This window comes from Pleurodeles waltl, chromosome 2_2 (assembly GCF_031143425.1).
Source record: "Pleurodeles waltl isolate 20211129_DDA chromosome 2_2, aPleWal1.hap1.20221129, whole genome shotgun sequence".
Taxonomy (NCBI): domain Eukaryota; kingdom Metazoa; phylum Chordata; class Amphibia; order Caudata; family Salamandridae; genus Pleurodeles; species Pleurodeles waltl.
In genome coordinates this window covers 30,100,889-30,125,397 of record NC_090439.1, presented here as the reverse complement: position 1 = coordinate 30,125,397, position 24,509 = coordinate 30,100,889, and positions in this window count along the sequence as shown.

The window sequence follows — 24,509 nt, the reverse complement described above, 5'->3', positions numbered from 1 at the left end:
CTTGGTCAGTAGATTAATTTCTTGTGTGAAGATCTTGTTGTCACTACAGTTACGCCTAGTCCTAATCATTTCACCATAGGGAATGGCCTTAATCTGAGCGTTGGGGTGTCCACTGTGAGCATGTAGGATGGAGTTACATGCAGTGGGTTTTCTGAAAATTTTGGAGGAGATTTTGTTGTTTGTAATGCATAAGCACAGATCAAGGAACTCAATGTGATCGTTGTCAATCTTGTGAGTGAAAATCAGGTTGTAATCATTAGTGTTCAAATGTTCGATGAGTTTGCTCAGGTCCTGCCTGTTACCCGTCCAAATGGTCGGAATATCGCCAATGTATCTACCCCAGAAGAGGATGTAATGAGTAATATTGTCAGGCAATTAAGCCACAGATGGCGTTTCTCAAATTGACCCATGTAGAGGTTGGCATAGGATGGTGAAAATTTGGGACCCATTACTACCCCCTGGGACTGTTTGTACCAGTGTCCATTGTGTAAGAACACATTGTTTTCAAGAATTAATCTTGTAAGGTCTAAGAGCATCTTGGTATGTTCATAGAGAGTGGCATCCCTGTTGGACAGTGCTATGGATAAGGACTCCAAACCCCGTTCTAATTGAATGGATGTATAGAGAGAGTTGACATCTAGGGTAACAAAGCAACAATCCTCAGTCCAATCTAAGTCTTGTAATTGGCATAACAAATCCTTGGTGTCCTGGATAAAGGAGGGTAAATTACATACCAGAGGTTGAAGGAAATGATCAATGTATTCTGAGATGTGTTCAGTGGGTGAGTCAATACCAGAGATAATAGGTCTACCAGGAGGGAACAAACCTGGTTTGTGGACTTTAGGAAGTACATAGATGCAGGGTGCCCTAGGTGTTGTATTGTACAAGTATCTGTATTCGAGGTCTGAGATGAGACAAAGATGTTTCAATTTGAGAGGCTGTCACCTATAACTCTGGTTATGTCGGCCAGGGGATTGTCCGTGAGTTGTGTATACGCACGTGTGTCTTCCAACTGTCTGTTTATTTCTGCAATGTAGTCGGTCCTGTTCATAACTACCACATTCCCTCCCTTGTCAGCCTCCCTTATTACAAGGTCAGTTTGGGCGGAAAGTAGGTTGAGAGCCCTGCGTTCAGTGGAGCTCAAGTTATTCCTATAGCTGAGACCCTTAATTCTGTGTTTGTCCTCAAGGTTCAGTATATCCGTGTTAACAGCTCTGTAGAAGATGTTGATGTTATTATCTGGTGGCAGATTAGGCACAAAGGTGGAAGTAGGTCTAAGTCCACTGTTGAGGTCAACATTGGGTTGTATGTTGAGATTTTCTAGAAGTGATTTGAGATTGGGAGTGGAGGAAGAAGGGGTGTCGAGGTGCATAATCCTTTGTATGTCTTAGATGTCCCTGATAGTTCTATTGCAGCAGGGAATGGGTGTAGCTGTTTTTTTTTCAAACATTGGTTTGTCCAAGAAATTGTTTTTGAGTTTGAGTCGACGGATGAACTTAAATAAGTCAATGTGGATATTGTTGAAATCAGGTTTGGAAACAGGACAAAACCCCAAGCCTTTTCTCAAAACGTTTATTTAATCACAAGAGAGAACATGGGTAGAAAGATTGATGACCTGTATATTGTCATTATTTATAGTGTTGTTGTGTGTTATGGAATTAGCACTCATGATCTTTGATTCTTGGTAACTGAGCGTGTAGTCACACCCTCTCTTTTGTCCATGTCTGTGTTTTTTCCCTCCTTTCCTTCCTGGTGTGTTGACTGCAGCCAACTACAGGTCATTCCTATGTATACATTACTGTACAGTTATATTGCAGTGTTTAAAGCTTGTTAAACAAATACATGGTTAAATGATTTGACAGACTCCATACTTGTATTTATTCAACTGATGTTTATTTAAGTGCTAATGAATAGGTGCATTGCCAAGGGGGCATAGGAAGGGGAGCAATGGCAGTTCAAGGTGGACAGGGTGATAGAGTGGGACACAAGGGTGACATTCAGGAGAGTCTTATTTCCTGGCCAGGGTCTTGGCAATGTTCTCTGGCTTCTGCCTGGATCGCAGGGACCGTTTGTGGGGTGGTTCTTCATCTGCAGGGTGTTGGGGTGCTGGTGGCCTGATGTTCCTGTGGCAGTGCCTCCTGTCCACTAGCGGCAGCGGAGGTGGAAGGCTGTTTATCGGTTTGGCTACTGTCAGGGGCCCTCTGGTATGCCACTGCCTCCCTCATGGTGTTGGCCATGTCTGCCAGCACCCCTGCAATGGTGACCAGGGTGGTGTGGATGTCCTTCAAGTCCTCCCTGATCCCCAGGTACTGTCCCTCCTCCAGCCGCTGGGTCTCCTGCAACTTGTCCAGTATCTGGCCCATCGTCTCCTGGGAATGGTGGTATGCTCCCAGGATGTTGGTGAGTGCTTCCTGGAGAGTCGGTTCCCGGGGCCTGTCCTCCCCCTGTGGCACAGCAGTCCTCCCAGCTTCCCTGTCCTGTGCCTCTGGGCCCGGAACCATGTGCCCACTGCTACGGGCCCCAGGTCCCTGATCGTCCTGTGTTTGTGGGGTGGCCTCGGGTCCCTGTAGTGGTGGACACACTGCTGATTGACATGTCCTGAGGACAGCAGTATGGGCCCGCTGGGTGGGTACTGTGGTGGTGTTTCCCGAGGGGGGAGGCTCTGTGGTGGTATGGGACAATGCCTGGGTTACCGACTGTCCAGAGATCCCTGATGGGCAAATTTGGTCATCCAGATCCAGGTGTCCAGAGCTGCTGTCATCACTGTGGACCTCTTCTGGGGGTGGACTGGAAGTTGTTGGCACCTCCTCTCCGGTGGTGTTGGGTGGGGGACCTGTGGGGATGTAAATGCAGTGTTATTGTTTCTGTGTGTGTCATATTGTGCATGGGTGTGTTGCCCTGTATGGTTGTTATTGCCCTGCCAGCTTTGCCTTGTGTGAGTAGTGATTTTGTGGGCTAGGTGATTCTCTCTAATGTGCATGCTTTAGTGATGGGTGTCCATGCAGGTCTGTGAGGGCTGTCCATGCATTGGTGTTGAATGCAGAACTTGGTATTGGGATGAGTGGGTTGTGATGGTGGGGTATGTGGGAGGTGGTGGAGTGATGGGAGTGAGGGCAACAGTGGGGTTTTGTGATGGCATGCAGGTGGGGGGGTGATAGTAATAGAGAGTTGACTTACCAGAGACCAGTCCTCCTCCTACTCCTGCCAGGCCCTCAGGATGCATGATTGCCAAGACTTGCTCCTCCCATGTTGTTAGTTGTGGGGGAGGAGGTGGGGGTCCACCGCCAGTCCTGTACAGCTAGTTGGTGTCTTGCTGCTGTGGAACGTACCTTCCCCCGTACGTCATTCCACCTCTTCCTGATGTCATCCCTTGTTCTGGGGTGCGGTCTCACGGCGTTGACCCTGTCCACGATTCTCTGCCATAGCTCCATCTTCCTAGCAATGGACGTCTGCTGCACCTGTGATCCGAATAGCTGTGACTCTACCCGGATGATTTCCTCCACGATGAACCTTAGCTCCTCCTCAGAGAACCTAGGGAGTCATTGAGGTGCCATGTGTGTATTGTGAGTGGTGGGGGTGAGGGTGTGTGGGGGTACTGTGTTGGGGTGTGTGATGTAGTGTGCGTGGATGGTGCATAGGTGATAGTGGTGTGTGTCTGTTGTCTTGTCTGTGGTCTTGTTCTCTCTCTTGTGGCACTTGTTTGTAATGGTAAAGGGTTGTGGGTAATGTCTGTGTGTGTGTTTTTTATAGTGGTGTTGGTGTGTGGTGTGTGTATGGTGTCAGGTGTGTGTAGTTTGAATTGTCTAATGTGGTGCTGTTTTGTTAGTGTGTGAGTATGATTCGTGGGTCATAATGCCGTGGGCGTAGTTCTGTTGGCGTAACGGTGTGGGTTTTGCTACCGCCAATTTATCACTGACCTTTGGGCTGGTGGACTTGTGTGTGTGGCTGTATAGTGACGGATTGCTATGTGTGGATCATAATATGGGTGGCGGTAATCCGCTGTGGTGGCGATATGTTGGCGGCAGTCAGCATGGCGGTAAGTGGGATTTACCGCCAATGTCATAATGAGGGCCTAAGTGCCTAACTTTACTGAACAGGGCAATCCAGTGAACCATTAAACTTGCCCTTAACCTCTTCTACCCTTGGGTCTTGTGGTTCATTGTCGTATGTTTTATTGTAAGCGCATCTGTGGGGTGCTCTCGGGGGGTATGGTTATCCATTATGGGTCCTTGTCAAGCACAATGGGGTTAGTAAGGGCTTCTTGTGTCCTCCAGTTCTGGTTGACTGCTCCCCCAGTAGCTTCTCTCACCTCCCCTTCTCAGTCCGCATCAGTATCAACGTCAGACCTGGCGTCTGCGTCTAGTGTTTCCCAATCACCTAATTCCCTATGCCTCTTTCCTTTGTAGTGCCCTTTTCTCCACTGTAGCCCTTAGGGTGACATCTGCCCTCCATGCCATCTGGCTGGGCCCTGCCCTTCTTTTCCAAGCCATTACCACTCTTCTCGTGTTAGGGCCAGATCTATAAACCTGTTTCCCACCTTTTTTGGACCCGGTCTACTGAAAAGGCCTAGAAGGCAAACCTCTGGTGTATTGTCTAGCGTTCTATTTAGTGTGCCATTAATTCTTGAGATGACTTCATCCCAGAAGCTTGTAAATCCCAAGCATCCCTAGGTCATGTGGCAGAAATCTGCATCTAGAAGATGGCAGCGGGGGGACCCTACTGTTTCTCCTCCATAGATGAGGTTGATCCTGGGGGGTAAGATAAGTACTGTGTATGTAGTTGTATTGCATGTATTTAAGGCATGTATTCTGGGAAATCTTATGCACATAAGCCAATATTTTGGCCCACTCTGCATCTGCCAACTCTCTTCCCAGATCCCTTTCCCACTTGTTTCTGAGGGTGTCCAGGGGTCTGTCCATCATCCCTTTCAGTTCCTTGTATAGCCACGTAATTGAGAACCTCTCCCTATTGTTACCATTGTTTGTAGGACAGTGTGGGTCAGGGTTTTCTTGTCAGCACCCACCCAATTCTCCTTTATGACTCTCACAATGGCCTTGTGTGTCAGAAACTGGCCATAGGGCAGTCTGGTCTGTTTTACTGGGTCATCAAAAGGGATCAGCATTCCCTGTTTAAAATAGTCCCCTGAGGTCTGTAGCCCTGTTTTTGTCCAGTGCCTTAGTTGTCCTTTCGTAATGTAGGTACGCTGGTCTCCATGAGGGAGCCCTACCAGTGGGTCCACCATGGCATAAGAGGATGTGGTAGCTGTCTTCTTAAGGGTCCTTCGCCAAGCAGTAAAAGCTGTCGACAGTAGTATGCCCAGCCTGGTGACTTTAAGGTTCGGTTTAAGTAGTTTAGCTAACAGCCTGTTCTGACTCTGGCCATTGTCGTTCTGGCCCAGTTCTGAGAGATTCAAGTCATTGAGCCATTGTGCCGCCCATTGAAGCTGAGCCACGAGATAATAGAGCTTGAAGTCGAGCAATCCCAGTCCACCCTCACCAAGGAGTAGTTGAAGCGTGGTCAGGGCCTCTTTCTAACAGCCTTGGTCCCACAGTAGGAGCACATCCAACGCCTTAAACCACGATGCTGGGAGGGACACTGGTAAGTTGTCAAAGTAGTAAAGGAGCCTAGGCAGCATTACCATCTTTGAAAGGGAGATTCATGTCATGATGGGGAGTTTGAGTGATTGCCAGAAGACAACAGTGGATTTCAGCGACTGGCAGGCTCTCCCCAGGTTGCCCTCTTGAAGGTCCAGCAGCTCATGGTAGATCTGGATTCCCAAGTAGCAAAACTTTTGGGATGCCCAGGTCACGTCATCGGGGCAGGTAAGAGGGCAGGCAACGCCGCTCACCATTGGAAATACACATGACTTCCGATGGTCGGATGGAGCCTGGAGCAGCGGCCATAGTCGCCCAACTGGGTAGCACTTGTGGGAGAGTCCCTTCCCTGATTCACAGATAAATGAGGAGGTCATCTGCATTATTCTGCCAATGGGTCAATGGCTATGGCAAACAATAAAGGTAACAGCGGGCACCCCTGCCAGGTCCCCCCTTGGATTTCCTAACTCTCTGAAATCATATGTCAAGTTTTGACTTTTGCTATGGGGTCTGTATATAGCAGTCCAACCCAATTCTACCAGGCGGTCCCCAGTCCCATTTGCAACTTAGTGGCCTCTAGGTAATCCTAGCGCACAGTGTTGAATGCCTTTTCCACGTCAACCAACACTATCATCGCTGTTGGGCCCAGGGGAGAGTTATGTCGTAGAGTATTGAGTAGAGTCTATGGAGGTTATGTGAAGTGCTACAAGTGGTTATAAATCCATTTTGATGGTCATGTATCAGGGCTTGCATGTGGGGCAACAATCTGGTGACCAGTACTTTGCTGAGCACTTTAAAGTCTGTATTTAACATGGAGAGTGGGTGAAAATCAGAGACTGCTGCATCAGCCTGTGCTGTTTTAGGCAGTGGGATCACCAAGGCTTTCCTAGTTGTTGCCGGTAAAATCCCATTGTTGTATGCTTCAGCATATGTCTCTGTAAGTTTCGGTGACAGTTCCCCCAGGAACGGTTTGTAAAATTCAGGTGGGATCCCGTCTGTTCCCGGTGTCTTGCTTGTCGCCAGTGATTTAATGGCAGCTTTCCCTTCCCTGTTCGGTCACCGGTGCCCCAAAGCTCTCCTGTTCCATCCCATAAGGTATCTCAGGGGTATGTCAGTAAGAAAATCTCTCAGTGTTGCTGAGAGTTCCGCCCGTGGTGCGCATTATGAGGACATGTAATAGTTCTAGAATGCATCATTGATGTGTGTAGGTGAAAAAAGCATTGCACCATCTGCAGCCTCCCTGCCCTGCCCTTCTCCTCATGTACTTTATTCATGTAAGCTTTATTATCATGACTGCTGAGTCGCTCTAATGCTGTACTGTACAGTTCTTGTGCTTCTAGCAGTCTCAGTAGGGCACCTGGGCTAGTGCCTAATTCGTTGCCCCGCCTGTGGAGGCGTCTAACGTCTGTCTCTTGGTCTCATCAGATCCCCACTGTTTGCCCCAGGCAATGCCCCCGTTTTACTACTTTTAGGGTTTCCCACACGATTCCCTGATTGGAGGCTGTCCCCAGGTTCATCTACAAGTATTCTGACACTCTAGTCACCAGTGCATCCCGAAAGACTACATCCTCCAGCGCCGTGTAGTACAAGCGCCAGGTTAGGGTAGGCCCGTCATCTGCATCAGCAGTGTTAATGGGCCATGATCAGACACTGTTTGGCCCAGGTACTCAGGGGCATATTTATACTCTGTTTGCGCCGGATTTGCGTCGTTTTTTTTAACGCAAATCTGACGCAAAGCTAACTCCATATTTATACTTTGGCGTTAGACCCATCTAGCGCCAAAGATCTTGGAGTTTGCGTCATTTTTTAGCGTGGACACCTACCTTGCGTTAATGATATGCAAGGTAGGCGTTCCCTTCTAAAAAATTACTCTAAGGCATGTGCGCCTTATTTAAACTCCTGTGCAAAAATGACGCACGGGAGTGGGCGGGCCTGAAAAAATGACATCCAGCCGCTTTTGCAGCATTTTTTAACGCCTGGTCAGGGCAGGTGTTAAGGGACCTGTGGGCTCGGAAGGAGCCCAGAGGTGCCCTCCCATGCCCCCAGGGACGCCCCCTGCCACCCTTGCCCACCCCAGGAGGACGCCCAAGGATGGAGGGACCCATCCCAGGGAACTTAAGGTAAGTTCAGGTAAGTATATATATATATTTTTTTTTGTGGCATAGGGGGGCCTGATTTGTGCCCCCCTACATGCCACTATGCCCAACGACCATGCCCAGGGGACATATGTCCCCTGGGCATGGTCATTGGGCAAGGGGGCATGACTCCTGTCTGTGCTAAGACAGGAGTCATTTCAATGGGGGTTGGGAGTAAACAAAAAATGGCGCAAATCGGGTTGAGGCCAATATTTTGCCTCAGACCTGATTTGCCCCATTTTTTGACGCCCAAGCTCCATTTTCCCCTACGCCGGCGCTGCCTGGTGTGGGTCATTTTTTTTTACGCACACCAGTCAGCTGCGCCGGCTAACGTCATTCAATAAATAAGGCGCCCACATGCCGCTTTGGAATGGCGTTAGCCGGCGTTAAAATTTTTGACGCACAACTGCGTTGGCGCAGTTGTGCGTCAAAAAGTATAAATATGGCCCTCAGTGTGTGTGATGTGTAGGAGGCTAGCTCAGTTTGTGGTTTACACCTATGGTGTGGCACCCTATATTGATTCCAGGCAACCCTTATCGATAGTGAATAGGTGTCCAGATAGCCAAAGCTCTCTAAGGGTAGCTAAGGCGAGCAGCTAAAGCTTATCCAAGAGGAATGTAAAGCGCTTGCAATACCACAGTAGTCAAGCAGCAACTCACTCACAAGAAAGAACCATACAAGTGTTGCAAAAATAAGGGTTACTTTATAACAGCACTACTACTAGACTAGCATTGTTATATCTACCTTTGGAGAATTCTACATACAGTATGCACACAAAATAACCAGCAGAAATAGCATAAACATGCACAGGGCCTTATGGGAAGGCCAATTCATATACTAAAAAAGTGGAATGTGAAAGTAGTGACCCCAACCAAGGTACGTGTGGTAGTTAGCTAGGGACTGGGGGCAGATAGAAACACCAGAGGTAAGTACAGTAAGTGTCCCAAGCAACCAAGTGCAAGGTAGTTACCCACCCGGTTGTCCCAAGGGCTAACACAGACAGTAGTGGTTGGAGTTTGTGGAATTCAGTACCCTTCAGGAAACCAGCAGACAAGGAAGGATGAAGAGTGCCACTACTCCCAAGATACCCAGAAGACAGGAGTACCTTCACCAGGGACCCAGATGCAGAGGGGACTCTCTCTGAAGTCAGTGGATGCCTCGGATTGTCCAGCTGCTGTGACAATCCGTGGACCAGCCGGTGGAACCCATGGACGGATTCCAGAAGTAAAGGAGCTGAAAAGGAAGGGGACAGAGTCTACCACCCATTGAGGTGCCCAGGTGGTGCACGTGGCAGTGTTGTAGTTTAGCAGCGATTAGATTAAGCATTAGCAGAAGACATCTTATATTTAGCAACTATTGTGAACACTTCGCGGAAACCATTTTGTATTCATGGCAGCCATTTTCTCTGCCACATGCTGCCATGTGCTCACCATGTGCTTTGTCCTACCTTTCTGTTAACTACTCTTGAAAATCTGCCTAGTGACAAGTTATATTTAGCATCTCCCACTTTCGCACATGCCCAGTAAGGTCTGCAGCTGTTAGTCCTTGAAAACTGTTAGCCCCTCCTACCTGTCGACTGTGCATTTCCACATGACCTTATATGTATAGAAGTCTTGCTTCTATAATTGTACCACCTCCTTTTAGCCCCTGCGTGGGTATAAAAGGACCATGCTCTCTCAGTTCAGTGTGCTACTTCAAACATTACCGAAGGGTGCTGTTTGAACTGTAGTACCACCTCATGAGGTTTAATAAAGTTTTGTCTTTTATTTCAGTTTCTGCGCCAACTTCTTCCTATGTGGTCTGAGGACTTTGTGCAGAGAAGGGTGAACCCCTTGCACTAGTAGGCCTTGCTGAGGTTTACTTCAACAAATTGGCGCCCGAACAGGGACTCATCGGCGACTCGGACGCCCAACGGATTGGTCGCGACGAAGGATTGGGATCTCGCTGCGGATGATCAATGCCTGAGGAGACCCGAGTCTTGGCAACCACGGCGTTTTTCCCTTCCTTCTGACTTGACTATCCAGGTTGCGCCGGTCCTCGACTGAGATCCTTTTTGTTCATTCGTCATGCAGTGACCATTTGGTCGATTTTAGAACTTGGCAGTTGGAACCTGGACACCCTGTGATTGGTAAGAGCCGTTTTAAGGCACTTGCTGTGGGTTTTGATGCCTTTGTTTGGTAATGAAGTTTAGCACTACTTACTGTGGCTATCGTGTTTTGGGTGACTCGTCAATTTGTGTCCTTTGAATTGATATATAAATTGCAATTTATATAGGCAGGTAATGAGGAGAATTTTCCCCAATTTAATTTTGATTTGAACGGCACCTTAAGTGCTACTTTGATTATAATACTGCATATTCTGCACTATTTTTGGCATGCCTGTTTTTAGCGCACTTTGTAGGATGTGTTGCTTTTGTAATGGTACCAATTTGAGACTGGAAGAATCGCAACCGGCACCCCCAGAGGGGGGACGCCCAATAGAGATATGTATGTTAAATATGTTTTTTCTTCTATAATGTACAGCACATTATGGAATAAATACACTCGTGCGGATCCTGAGTTATGTTGGCCTATGCATGGGTCATTTGATTTGCAAAAGATTGAGTATGTGGAACAATGTATGTGTAAGCGAAGTTCTAGGCAAGATATGTTTGACTGTGTACGAATGTGGGAGAAAGAAGTGCGTGGACGAGTGAAGCGTGAGCTAGCCTTGCTTGAGAAAGAGCAACGGAAGAATGTATATGTGAAAGCATTGGAAATGAGAGAGAAAGAAAGAAATGACTTAAAGGCGATAGAAGAGAAAGAACGTAAATTACAGGTAACTGGCCAATACACTGTTAGGCAACCTCTCTATCCTATCCTTAATAAACCGCACAATGATTTTTTATTACTAGATCGCCCTTCACCTCCGTATGTCGTTCCTTCTGCCCCTCATGAGTTAGCTGAGGTCTCCAGTTCAGAGCAACAGAAGATACGAGACAGTCGCTCTATGTTGCCTGCTGACCGTGCGTCTGAGCTTAGATCTATTGCTCGTAAAACAATTCGTAGCGATATCTCTGCTTCTGAACTTTTAGATAACATGAAAGGGTGGACGGAAAAGGAGCAGCTATATTTTACTGAGGCATTTGGCACAGAAGTTATTGAACTATTTCGGAAATATTCTGATGAGTTAGAGCCCGATGATGTTGCAGCTGATCATAAGCAAATGCGTGATGGTCTTTTTGTTTTCTCCCAGGTGGCTGATACAATCAGGCGTTTGGTGAAATTATGTGTTGCAGCAGACCGTTTGCGAGAGGAGAAAAGGGCCGTGGGGTGCAAGCTTCCATCTTTGGAACAGATAAGATTATGATAGTTCACGCGAAACCAATGCGGGAGGCCGCTCCTTTGTATGTTCCTCCTAAAGGATCGGTACAAGTGATGATAAAACTTCTGTTGATGCTAAGGGTTATTTTATTTATAATTGGGTGTATACTCCTTGGAATAGGGCAGATGTAATGGCACTTAAAACAGCATTACTTGACCCGCGGAAAAATACAGCTGCCTTTTATGAGGAAGTTGATGGAGCAATTAGTTCTTATACTATGACTTTGGACAACTTGATTCTTTTGTTTTGCCTGAAGGTGTGGCTCTCATACAATATGTCGATGATATTTTGTTGTCAGATGATACCCCTGAGCAATGTGAAAAGTGCACTTTGTCCTTACTTTCTTTTCCTGCTTCACACCATCATAAAGTGTCACGAAAGAAATTGCAATATTATTGACCAAGGGTAACCTATTTAGGTCACCTTTTGTCTAAGGAGGGCCGTGCACTTACATCAGATCATATTCAAGCAATTTTAGGCACACCAGTACCCTCTACTCAGAAAGATGTTCCTGCATTCCTTGGTCTTACTTCTTTTTGTAGGCAATGGATATTAGGGTTTTCACACATTGTCAAACCTTTGCTAGCACTTTTGACTAAAGATACTCCAATGCCCCTCCCATGGACAGATGAATGTGAGACTGCTTTCCGGCAGCTACAACAAGCCCTTTGTTCAGCACCAGTGTTAGGTACTCCAGATTACATGAAGCCTTTTGCACTTTACGTACATGAGAAAAATGGATGTGCATTGTCAGTTTTAGTGCAGGCACATGGCGATAAGCAGCGTCCCTGTGCATATTTTTCAGCAGTACTTGATCCTGTCGCTCGAGTGTTGCCTGGGTGTTTTCGTTCAGTTGCGGCAACAGCTGTGTCAATACGTCAGAGTGAAGGGATAGTTTTGTCACATAAGCTGTTGGTGTTAATACCCTATGCAGTTGATGATCTTTTAAATCAAACAAAGACGCAACATTTAACTAGGGCTCGCCTGATAGGATATGAATTGACATTGCTGGCTCCTCACAATACACTGAAGAGATGTGCAACATTAAATCCAGCCACTTTGTTGCCATATCCGGTGACTCAGCCTCAGTCACAAGAAACACATGATTGTATATTCCTTACCGAAGAACAGACAAAGGGTCGTATTGATTTACAAGATACACCCCTTCCAGATGTAGACGGGGAATTGTGGGTTGATGGGTCTTGTTTGAAGTTGCCAGACGGTACGACCTCCACTGCATATGCAATCACCACAATACACACGGTAGTGGAGACAGCTCGTATACCACAGAAGTCAGCTCAAGCAGCTGAACTAATAGCTTTGACACAAGCATGTGAGCTTAGTACTGAGTTATGTGTGAACATTTATACAGACAGCCGCTATGCTTTTGGAGTGGCTCATGATTTTGGTTTGCTTTGGAAGGAGAGAGGCTTTCTCACATTCCACGGGATGCAGATAATGCACAGAGAATTAGTGCATAACCTCTTGACTGCATTGACATATCCAAAGAAAATAGCTATTGTGAAATGTAGTGCACACAAGAAAATGACCGATAAGATGGGGCATGGTAATGCCCTTGCGGACCGCGTAGCACGTGAGACTGCGATGCAGCGAAGTACTACTTCTATGTATGTAGTGAAGTCACAAGCTGAACGTTGGCATAATGCTAGACAAGACGTATCAGATATACAGAAATCTGCTTCTGTGAAAGAACGTGAGCAATGGTCTGAAGAAGGAGAATTGGATGATGAGGGCTGTTGGCAGAATAAGCAGATGGATAAATGGAAATTGCCTATAGCTTTTGTACAACCTGTGGTTCAGATGGCACATGGGCTGGCACATGTTAGAGCTTCAACAATAACGAAGTTGCTTACGCAAGTTTGGGATCATCCAGAAATTTCCAGTACAGCTAAGAGAGTAGTACAGTCTTGTTTGATCTGTTTACAATACAATCCTGGAAATGGGACACAAACTCCTGCGGGAGGGTTTGCTACACCAACTGCACCTTTTGAAGTTCTACAAATGGATTATATTCAGCTTGAACACTGCAACAATTTAAAGTATGTCTTGGTGGTGGTATGTGCCTTCAGTAAATGGATAGAGGCGTACCCCACAAAGGATAATACTGCCATTACCACAGCGAAGGTGCTTTTGAAAGAATTTTTCCCTTGGTTTGGTGTTTGCAGACTTTTATGGAATGGTAATGGACCTCATTTTGTTGGGGAAGTTATTAAGTATGTCCTGAAAGGATTAGGGATCAAACAGAAGTTCCATGCGGTTTTCCACCCACAATCAGCAGGGTTGGTGGAAAGGTATAATGCTACTTTGAAGCTGAAGTTAGCGAAGATACAGGCTTCCACATCCTTAACTTGGACGGATGCATTACCGTTGGCATTATTGTCTATTAGGTCAGTGCCATACTCTCGAATTGACCTTACTCCCTAAGAAATAGTGTTTGGAAGGCCAATAAACATTTGGGGAGTTCCTAAGCCAAATTCTGTATATGATGTACCTTGTGTCCTGATGAATGATTATTTGGCATAGCTAACCGACAATTTGGTTTGTATTCATCAACAGGTTCGAGAAGCACTTCCTGACAGATCTACAGGTGAAAGCCATGAACTCCGACCTGTTGACCAGGTGATGATTAAGTCCTTTGAAAGATCAAGCAGCTTGGAACCAAGGTGGCAAAGCCCAGAACAGGTGCTCCTTGCGACAAGGACAGCAGTTCGAGTGACAAACCGAAAGAATTGGCTCCATAGTACTCACTGCAAGAGAGTGCTACCTACCTTGGTGGAACCTGCTGTGCTGACCGATCATCGAGAGATTTTGACTACGGAGAAAGGCCGTGCTATATCACCTGATGAATCTGCGGAGTTCTTCCCGGACCATACGACTTCTGGAGTGTCGAGGAAAGAATCAGATTTTTTATTTTTTTTAAACTGGTTGAGCTACTGCCCTGGGTTAGTGAAAGAGAGAGCCAATGTGGCAAGGGGGGGGGGGATCAGCCATGCATTAGAGTAGTGACACCCGTCTTGGCCCGTGGTGAAGAAATCAGCGGCTGCCCAGGGATAAGAGCTCCAACAATCGTTTTTAATTAATTTCTGAAAGGGTCGATTATCACTGTTGCTAAAATGAATAACAAACTGATCATTAGTACTATGGGGTTTGTTGTTGTTTGGGTGGTTATAGCAATAATCACCTGGTTTGTTGAAAAGAAGTCTGCTGCTCGTGAGTTTTTTGTTGCCACTACTCCAGTACCTGAGGATCACTATTACTTTACGCTTCCCTTTCAGTAGCAGAAGCACCGTCAATCGTACTTCAATAATACTTTAATTCAGATGTTGCATTATACTCATAATGCTACAAATACTCCTAACTGTTGGGTATGTGGAATGATACCTGCGCATCAAAAGAAAGGAGGAACACCTTTCATTCCTCTTTCTTTTTCACACAATGGTTCTTGTCAAGCTTGGTACACGCTTTTGTTTGCATCTGGAAAACGTACAGAGGGCGGACTTTTTTTTTCCGCCTTAATAAAGTATGCTACCAAGACAAAGATGGGTATCCCCAAGCCAAAGGAACTAAATGGGAATGGGAAGAGTATCAACCGTACAATGTTTCAATATCATATGTCTTCACAAATATAAGAGACTCTGACAAGAAAGAACAATTTGTGATTTCTGTTACAAAAACTAAAGCAGATTTATGTATACGAAGCATTGGGCGGATTCCAGTGGGGATAAGCGATTGTACCTTGATTTTAACTATTGAGGGTGTAAATATTAGTAGTTTTACAGCTTTACATAATACATATTTTGTTTGTGGTAACTATGGATATTACCAACTACCTGTTGGGTGGTCAGGTGTGTGTAATGATTGCAATATTTTTCACATGCTATATATGTATTCATTGTGGTCCATTGTTCTGCTTCATGTGTATTACTGCTTGTATGCCTACCAAAAGAAATATTACAGAAATGAAAGCACAACACGTCAGATAAGGAAATAGCTGAAATGATGAGCATAAATATACAAGATGAATATTTAGATTATCCCAGAAAGACTATTGTCTTCAGCTAATGCTGAAAGGGTCATCTGTTGTAGTTTAGCAGCGATTAGATTAAGCATTAGCAGAAGACATCTTGTATTTAGCAACTATTGTGAACATTTCGCAGAAACCATTTTGTATTCATGGCATCCATTTTCTCTTCCACATGCTGCCATGTGCTCACCATGTGCTCTGTCCTACCTTTCTGTTAACTACTCTTGAAAAATCTGCCTAGTGACAAGTTATATTTAGCATCTCCCACTTTCTTACATGCCCAGTAAGGTCTGCAGCTGTTAGTCCTTGAAAACTGTTAGCCCCTCCTACCTGTCGACTGTGCATTTCCACATTACCTTATATGTATAGAAGTCTTGCTTCTATAAGTGTACCACCTCCTTTTAGCCCCTGCGTGGGTATAAAAGGACCATGCTCTCTCAGTTCAGTGTGCTACTTCAAACATTACCGAAGGGTGCTGTTTGAACTGTTTGAACCTCATGAGGTTTAATAAACTTTTGTCTTTTATTTCAGTTTCTGTGCCAACTTCTTCCTATGTGGTCTGAGGACTTTGTGCAGAGAAGGGTGAACCCCTTGCACTAGTAGGTCTTGCTGAGGCTTACTTCAACAAATCGGCGCCCGAACAGGGACTCATCGGCGACTCGGACGCCCAACGGATTGGTCGCGACGAAGGATTGGGATCTCGCTGCGGATGAGCAATGCCTGAGGAAACCCGAGTCTTGGCAACCACAGCGTTTTTCCCTTCCTTCTGACTTGACCATCCAGGTGGCGCCGGTCCTCGACTGAGATCCTTTTTGTTCATTCGTCATGCAGTGACCATTTGGTCGATTTTAGAACTTGACAGTTGGAACCTGGACACCCTGTGATTGGTAAGAGCTGTTTTACGGCACTTGCAGTGGGTTTTGATGCCTTTGTTTGGTAATGAAGTTTAGCACTACTTACTGTGGCTCTCGTGTTTTGGGTGACTAGTCAATTTGTGTCCTTTGAATTGATATATAAATTGCAATTTATATAGGCAGGTAATGAGGAGAATTTTCTCCAATTTAATTTTTATTTGAACGGCACCTTAAGTGCTACTTTGATTATAATACTGCATATTCTGCACTATTTTTGGCATGCCTGTTTTTAGCGCACTTTGTAGGATGTGTTGCTTTTGTAATGGTACCAATTTGAGACTGGAAGAATCGCAACCGGCACCCCCAGAGGGGACGCCCAATAGAGATATGTATGTTAAATATGGTTTTTCTTCTATAATGTACAGCACATTATGGAATAAATACACTCGTGCGGATCCTGAGTTATGTTGGCCTATGCATGGGTCATTTGATTTGCAAAAGATTGAGTATGTGGAACAATGTATGTGTAAGCGAAGTTCTAGGCAAGATATGTTTGACTGTGTACGAATGTGGGAGAAAGAAGTGCGTGGACGAGTGAAGCGTGAGCTAGCGTTGCTTGAGAAAGAGCAACGGAAGAATGTATATGTGAAAGCATTGGAAATGAGAGAGAAAGAAAGAAATTACTTAAAGGCGATAGAAGGGAAAGAACGTAAATTACAGGTAACTGGCCAATACACTGTTAGGCAACCTCTCTATCCTATCCTTAATAAACCGCACAATGATTTTTTATTACTAGATCGCCCTCCACCTCCGTATGCCGTTCCTTCTGCCCCTCATGAGTTAGCTGAGGTCTCCGGTTCAGAGCAACAGAAGATACAAGACAGTCGGTATATGTTGCCTGCTGACCGTGCGTCTGAGCTTAGATCTATTGCTCGTAAAACAATTCGTAGCGATATGTCTGCTTCTGAACTTTTAGAAAACATTAAAGGGTGGACGGAAAAGGAGCAGCTATATTTTACTGAGGCATTTGGCACAGAAGTTATTGAACTATTTCAGAAATATTCTGATGAGTTAGAGCCCGATGATGTTGCAGCTGATCATAAGCAAATGCGTGATGGTCTTTTTGTTTTCTCCCAGGTGGCTGATGCAATCAGGCGTTTGGTGAAATTATGTGTTGCAGCAGACCGTTTGCGAGAGGAGAAAAGGGCCGTGGGGTGCAAGCTTCCATCTTTGGAACAGATAAGATTATGATAGTTCACGCGAAACCAATGCGGGAGGCCGCTCCTTTGTATATTCCTCCTAAAGGATCGGTACAAGTGATGATTAAACTTCTGTTGATGCTAAGGGTTATTTTATTTATAATTGGGTGTATACTCCTTGGAATAGGGCAGATGTAATGGCATTTAAAACAGCATTACCTGACCCGCGGAAAAATACAGCTGCCTTTTATGAGGAAGTTGAGGGATCAATTAGTTCTTGTACTATGACTTTGGACAACTTGATTCTTTTGTTTTGCCTGAAGGTGTGGCTCCCATACAATATGTCGATGATATTTTGTTGTCAGATGATACCCCTGAGCAATGTGAAAAGTGCACTTTGTCCTTACTTTCTTTTCCTGCTTCACACCATCATAAAGTGTCACGAAAGAAATTGCAATATTATAGACCAAGGGTAACCTATTTAGGTCACCTTTTGTCTAAGGAGGGCCGTGCACTTACATCAGATCATATTCAAGCAATTTTAGGCACACCAGTACCCTCTACTCAGAAAGATGTTCATGCATTCCTTGGTCTTACTTCTTTTTGTAGGCAATGGATATTAGGGTTTTCACACATTGTCAAACATTTGCTAGCACTTTTGACTAAAGATACTCCAATGCCCCTCCCATGGACAGATGAATGTGAGACTGCTTTCCGGCAGCTACAACAAGCCCTTTGTTCAGCACCAGTGTTAGGTACTCCAGATTACATGAAGCCTTTTGCACTTTACGTACATGAGAAAAATGGATGTGCATTGTCAGTTTTAGTGCAGGCACATGGTGATAAGCAGCGTCCCTGTGCATATTTTTCAGCAGTACTTGATCCTGTCGCTCGAGTGTTGCCTGGGTGTTTTCGTTCAGTTGCGGCAACAACTGTGTCAATACGTCAGAGTGAAGGGATAGTTTTGTCACATAAGCTGTTGGTGTTAATACCCTATGCAGTTGATGCTCTTTTAAATCAAACAAAGACGCAACATTTAACTAGCGCTCGCCTGATAGGATATGAATTGACATTGCTGGCTCCTCACAATACACTGAAGAGATGTGCAACATTAAATCCAGCCACTTTGTTGCCATATCCGGTGACTCAGCCTCAGTCACAAGAAACACATGATTGTATATTCCTTACCGAAGAACAGACAAAGGGTCGTATTGATTTACAAGATACACCCCTTCCAGATGTAGACGGGGAATTGTGGGTTGATGGGTCTTGTTTGAAGTTGCCAGACGGTACGACCTCCACTGCATATGCAATCACCACAATACACACGGTAGTGGAGACAGCTCGTATACCACAGAAGTCAGCTCAAGCAGCTGAACTAATAGCTTTGACACGAGCATGTGAGCTTAGTACTGAGTTATGTGTGAACATTTATACAGACAGCCGCTATGCTTTTGGAGTGGCTCATGATTTTGGTTTGCTTTGGAAGGAGAGAGGCTTTCTCACATTCCACGGGATGCAGATAATGCACAGAGAATTAGTGCATAACCTCTTGACTGCATTGACATATCCAAAGAAAATAGCTATTGTGAAATGTAGTGCACACAAGAAAGTGACCGATAAGATGGGGCATGGTAATGCCCTTGCGGACCGCGTAGCACGTGAGACTGCGATGCAGCGAAGTACTACTTCTATGTATGTAGTGAAGTCACAAGCTGAACGTTGGTATAATGCTAGACAAGACGTATCAGATATACAGAAATCTGCTTCTGTGAAAGAACGTGAGCAATGGTCTGAAGAAGGAGAATTGGATGATGAGGGCTGTTGGCAGAATAAGCAGATGGATAAATGGAAATTGCCTATAGCTTTTGTACAACCTGTGGTTCAGATGGCACATGGGCTGGCACATGTTAGAGCTTCAACAATAACGAAGTTGCTTACGCAAGTTTGGGATCATCCAGAAATTTCCAGTACAGCTAAGAGAGTAGTACAGTCTTGTTTGATCTGTTTACAATACAATCCTGGAAAAGGGACACAAACTCCTGCGGGAGGGTTTGCTACACCAACTGCACCTTTTGAAGTTCTACAAATGGATTATATTCAGCTTGAACATTGCAACAATTTAAAGTATGTCTTGGTGGTGGTATGTGCCTTCAGTAAATGGATAGAGGCGTACCCCACAAAGGATAATACTGCCATTACCACAGCGAAGGTGCTTTTGAAAGAATTTTTCCCTTGGTTTGGTGTTTGCAGACTTTTATGGAATGATAACGGACCTCATTTTGTTGGGGAAGTTATTAAGTATGTCCTGAAAGGATTAGGGATCAAACAGAAGTTCCATGCGGTTTTCCACCCACAATCAGCAGGGTTGGTGGAAAGGTATAATGCTACTTTGAAGCTCAAGTTAGCGAAGATACAGGCTTCCACATCCTTAACTTGGACGGATGCATTACCGTTGGCATTATTGTCTATTAGGTCAGTGCCATACTCTCGAATTTACCTTCCTCCCTAAGAAATAGTGTTTGGAAGGCCAATAAACATTTGGGGAGTTCCTAAGCCAAATTCTGTATATGATGTACCTTGTGTCCTGATGAATGATTATTTGGCACAGTTAACCGACAATTTGGTTTGTATTCATCAACAGGTTCGAGAAGCACTTCCTGACAGATCTACAGGTGAAGGCCATGAACTCCGACCTGGTGACCAGGTGATGATTAAGTCCTTTGAAAGATCAAGCAGCTTAGAACCAAGGTGGCAAAGCCCAGAACAGGTGCTCCTTGCGACAAGGACAGCAGTTCGAGTGACAAACCGAAAGAATTGGCTCCATAGTACTCACTGCAAGAGAGTGCTACCTACCTTGGTGGAACCTGCTGTGCTGACCGATCATTGAGAGATTTTGACTACGGAGAAAGGCCGTGCTATATCACCTGATGAATCTGCAGAGTTCTTCCCGGACCATACGACTTCTGGAGTGTTGCGATATAATTTGAGACCGAGGAAAGAATCTGAAATTGTTTTGAAAAAACCTGGTTGAGCTACTGCCCTGGGTTAGTGAAACAGAGAGCCAATGTGGCAAGGGGGGGGATCAGCCATGCATTAGAGTAGTGACACCCGTCTTGGCCCGTGGTGAAGAAATCAGCGGCTGCCCAGGGATAAGAGCTCCAACGATTGTTTTTAATTAATTTCTGAAAGGGTCGATTATCACTGTTGCTAAAATGAATAACAAACTGATCATTAGTACTATGGGGTTTGTTGTTGTTTGGGTGGTTATAGCAATAATCACCTGGTTTGTTGAAAAGAAGTCTCCTGCTCGTGAGTTTTTTCTTGCCACTACTCCAGTACCAGAGGATCACTATTACTTTACGCTTCCCTATCAGTAGCAGAAGCACCGTCAATCGTACTTCAATAATACTTTAATTCAGATGTTGCATCATACTCATAATGCTACAAATACTACTAACTGTTGGGTATGTGGAATGATACCTGCGCATCAAAAGAAAGGAGGAACACCTTTCATTCCTCTTTCTTTTTCACACAATGGTTCTAGTCAAGCTTGGTACACGCTTTTGTTTGCATCTGGAAAACGTACAGAGGGCGGACTTTTTTTTTTCGCCTTAATAAAGTATGCTACCAAGACAAAGATGGGTATCGCCAAGCCAAAGGAACTAAATGGGAATGGGAAGAGTATCAACCGTACAATGTTTCAATACCATATGTCTTCACAAATATAAGAGACTCTGACAAGAAAGAACAATTTGTGATTTCTGTTACAAAAACTAAAGCAGATTTATGTATACGAAGCATTGGGCGAATTCCAGTGGGGATAAGCGATTGTACCTTGATTTTAACTATTGAGGGTGTAAATAATAGTAGTTTTACAGCTTTACATAATACATATTTTGTTTGTGGTAACTATGGATATTACCAACTACCTGTTGGGTGGTCAGGTGTGTGTAATGATTGCAATATTTTTCACATGCTATATCTGTATTCATTGTGGTCCAATGTTCTGCTTCATGTGTATTCCTGCTTGTATGCCTACCAAAAGAAATATTACAGAAATGAAAGCACAACACATGTTAGATAAGGAAATAGCTGAAATGATGAGCATAAATATACAAGATGAATATTTAGATTATCCCAGAAAGACTAATGTCTTCAGCTAATGCTGAAAGGGTCATCTGTTGTAGTTTAGCAGCGATTAGATTAAGCATTATCAGAAGACATCTTGTATTTAGCAACTATTGTGAACATTTCGCAGAAACCCTTTTGTATTCATGGCAGCCATTTTCTCTTCCACATGCTGCCATGTGCTCACCATGTGCTCTGTACTACCTTTCTGTTAACTACTCTTGAAAATCTGCCTAGTGGCAAGTTATATTTAGCATCTCCCACTTTCGCACATGCCCAGTAAGGTCTGCAGCTGTTAGTCCTTGAAAACTGTTAGCCCCTCCTACCTGTCGACTGTGCATTTTTACATGACCTTATATGTATAGAAGTCTTGCTTCTATAAGTGTACCACCTCCTTTTAGCCCCTGCGTGGGTATAAAATGACCATGCTCTCTCAGTTCAGTGTGCTACTTCAAACATTACCGAAGGGTGCTGTTTGAACTGTAGTACCACCACATGAGGTTTAATAAACTTTTGTCTTTTATTTCAGTTTCTGTGCCAACTTCTTCCTATGTGGTCTGAGGACTTTGTGCAGAGAAGGGTGAACCCCTTGCACTAGTAGGCCTTGCTGAGGCTTACTTCAACAAATTGGCGCCCGAACAGGGACTCATCGGTGACTCGGACGCCCAACGGATTGGTCGCGACGAAGGATTGGGATCTCGCTGCGGATGATCAATGCCTGAGGAGACCCGAGTCTTGGCAACCACAGCGTTTTTCCCTTCCTTCTGACTTGACCATCTAGGTGGCGCCGGTCCTCGACTGAGATCCTTTTTGTTCATTCGTCATGCAGTGACCAGTTGGTCGATTTTAGAACTTGGCAGTTGGAACTGGACACCCTGTGATTGGTAAGAGCTGTTTTACGGCACTTGCTGTGGGTTTTGATGCCTTTGTTTGGTAATGAAGTTTAGCACTACTTACTGTGGCTCTCGTGTTTTAGCTGACTAGTCAATTTGTGTCCTTTGAATTGATTTATAAATTGCAATTTATATTGTCAGGTAATGAGGAGAATTTTCTCCAATTTTATTTTGATTTGAAAGGCACCTTAAGTGCTACTTTGATTATAATACTGCATATTCTGCACTATTTTTGGCATGCCTGTTTTTAGCGCACTTCGTAGGATGTGTTGCTTTTGTAATGGTACCAATTTGAGACTGGAAGAATCGCAACCGGCACCCCCAGAGGGGACGCCCAATAGAGATATGTATGTTAAATATGTTTTTTCTTCTATAATGTACAGCACATTATGGAATAAATACACTTGTGCGGATCCTGAGTTATGTTGGCCTATGCATGGGTCATTTGATTTGCAAAAGATTGAGTATGTGGAACAATGTATGTGTAAGCGAAGTTCTAGGCAAGATATGTTTGACTGTGTACGAATGTGGGAGAAAGAAGTGCGTGGACGAGTGAAGCGTGAGCTAGCCTTGCTTGAGAAAGAGCAACGGAAGAATGTATATGTGAAAGCATTGGAAATGAGAGAGAAAGAAAGAAATGACTTAAAGGCGATAGAAGAGAAAGAACGTAAATTACAGGTAACTGGCCAATACACTGTTAGGCAACCTCTCTATCCTATCCTTAATAAACCGCACAATGATTTTTTATTACTAGATCGCCCTTCACCTCCGTATGTCGTTCCTTCTGCCCCTCATGAGTTAGCTGAGGTCTCCAGTTCAGAGCAACAGAAGATACGAGACAGTCGCTCTATGTTGCCTGCTGACCGTGCGTCTGAGCTTAGATCTATTGCTCGTAAAACAATTCGTAGCGATATCTCTGCTTCTGAACTTTTAGATAACATGAAAGGGTGGACGGAAAAGGAGCAGCTATATTTTACTGAGGCATTTGGCACAGAAGTTATTGAACTATTTCGAAAATATTCTGATGAGTTAGAGCCCGATGATGTTGCAGCTGATCATAAGCAAATGCGTGATGGTCTTTTTGTTTTCTCCCAGGTGGCTGATGCAATCAGGCATTTGGTGAAATTATGTGTTGCAGCAGACCGTTTGCGAGAGGAGAAAAGGGCCGTGGGGTGCAAGCTTCCATCTTTGGAACAGATAAGATTATGATAGTTCACGCGAAACCAATGCGGGAGGCCGCTCCTTTGTATGTTCCTCCTAAAGGATCGGTACAAGTGATGATAAAACTTCTGTTGATGCTAAGGGTTATTTTATTTATAATTGGGTGTATACTCCTTGGAATAGGGCAGATGTAATGGCACTTAAAACAGCATTACTTGACCCGCGGAAAAATACAGCTGCCTTTTATGAGGAAGTTGATGGAGCAATTAGTTCTTATACTATGACTTTGGACAACTTGATTCTTTTGTTTTGCCTGAAGGTGTGGCTCTCATACAATATGTCGATGATATTTTGTTGGCAGATGATACCCCTGAGCAATGTGAAAAGTGCACTTTGTCCTTACTTTCTTTTCTTGCTTCACACCATCATAAAGTGTCACGAAAGAAATTGCAATATTATAGACCAAGGGTAACCTATTTAGGTCACCTTTTGTCTAAGGAGGGCCGTGCACTTACATCAGATCATATTCAAGCAATTTTAGGCACACCAGTACCCTCTACTCAGAAAGATGTTCATGCATTCCTTGGTTTTACTTCTTTTTGTAGGCAATGGATATTAGGGTTTTCACACATTTTCAAACCTTTGCTAGCACTTTTGACTAAAGATACTCCAATGCCCCTCCCATGGACAGATGAATGTGAGACTGCTTTCCGGCAGCTACGACAAGCCCTTTGTTCAGCACCAGTGTTAGGTACTCCAGATTACATGAAGCCTTTTGCACTTTACGTACATGAGAAAAATGGATGTGCATTGTCAGTTTTAGTGCAGGCACATGGCGATAAGCAGCGTCCCTGTGCATATTTTTCAGCAGTACTTGATCCTGTCACTCGAGTGTTGCCTGGGTGTTTTCGTTCAGTTGCGGCAAGAGCTGTGTCAATACGTCAGAGTGAAGGGATAGTTTTGTCACATTAGCTGTTGGTGTTAATACCCTGTGCAGTTAATTCTCTTTTAAATCAAACAAAGACGCAACATTTAACTAGCGCTCGCCTGATAGGATATGAATTGACATTGCTGGCTCCTCACAATACACTGAAGAGATGTGCAACATTAAATCCAGCCACTTTGTTGCCATAT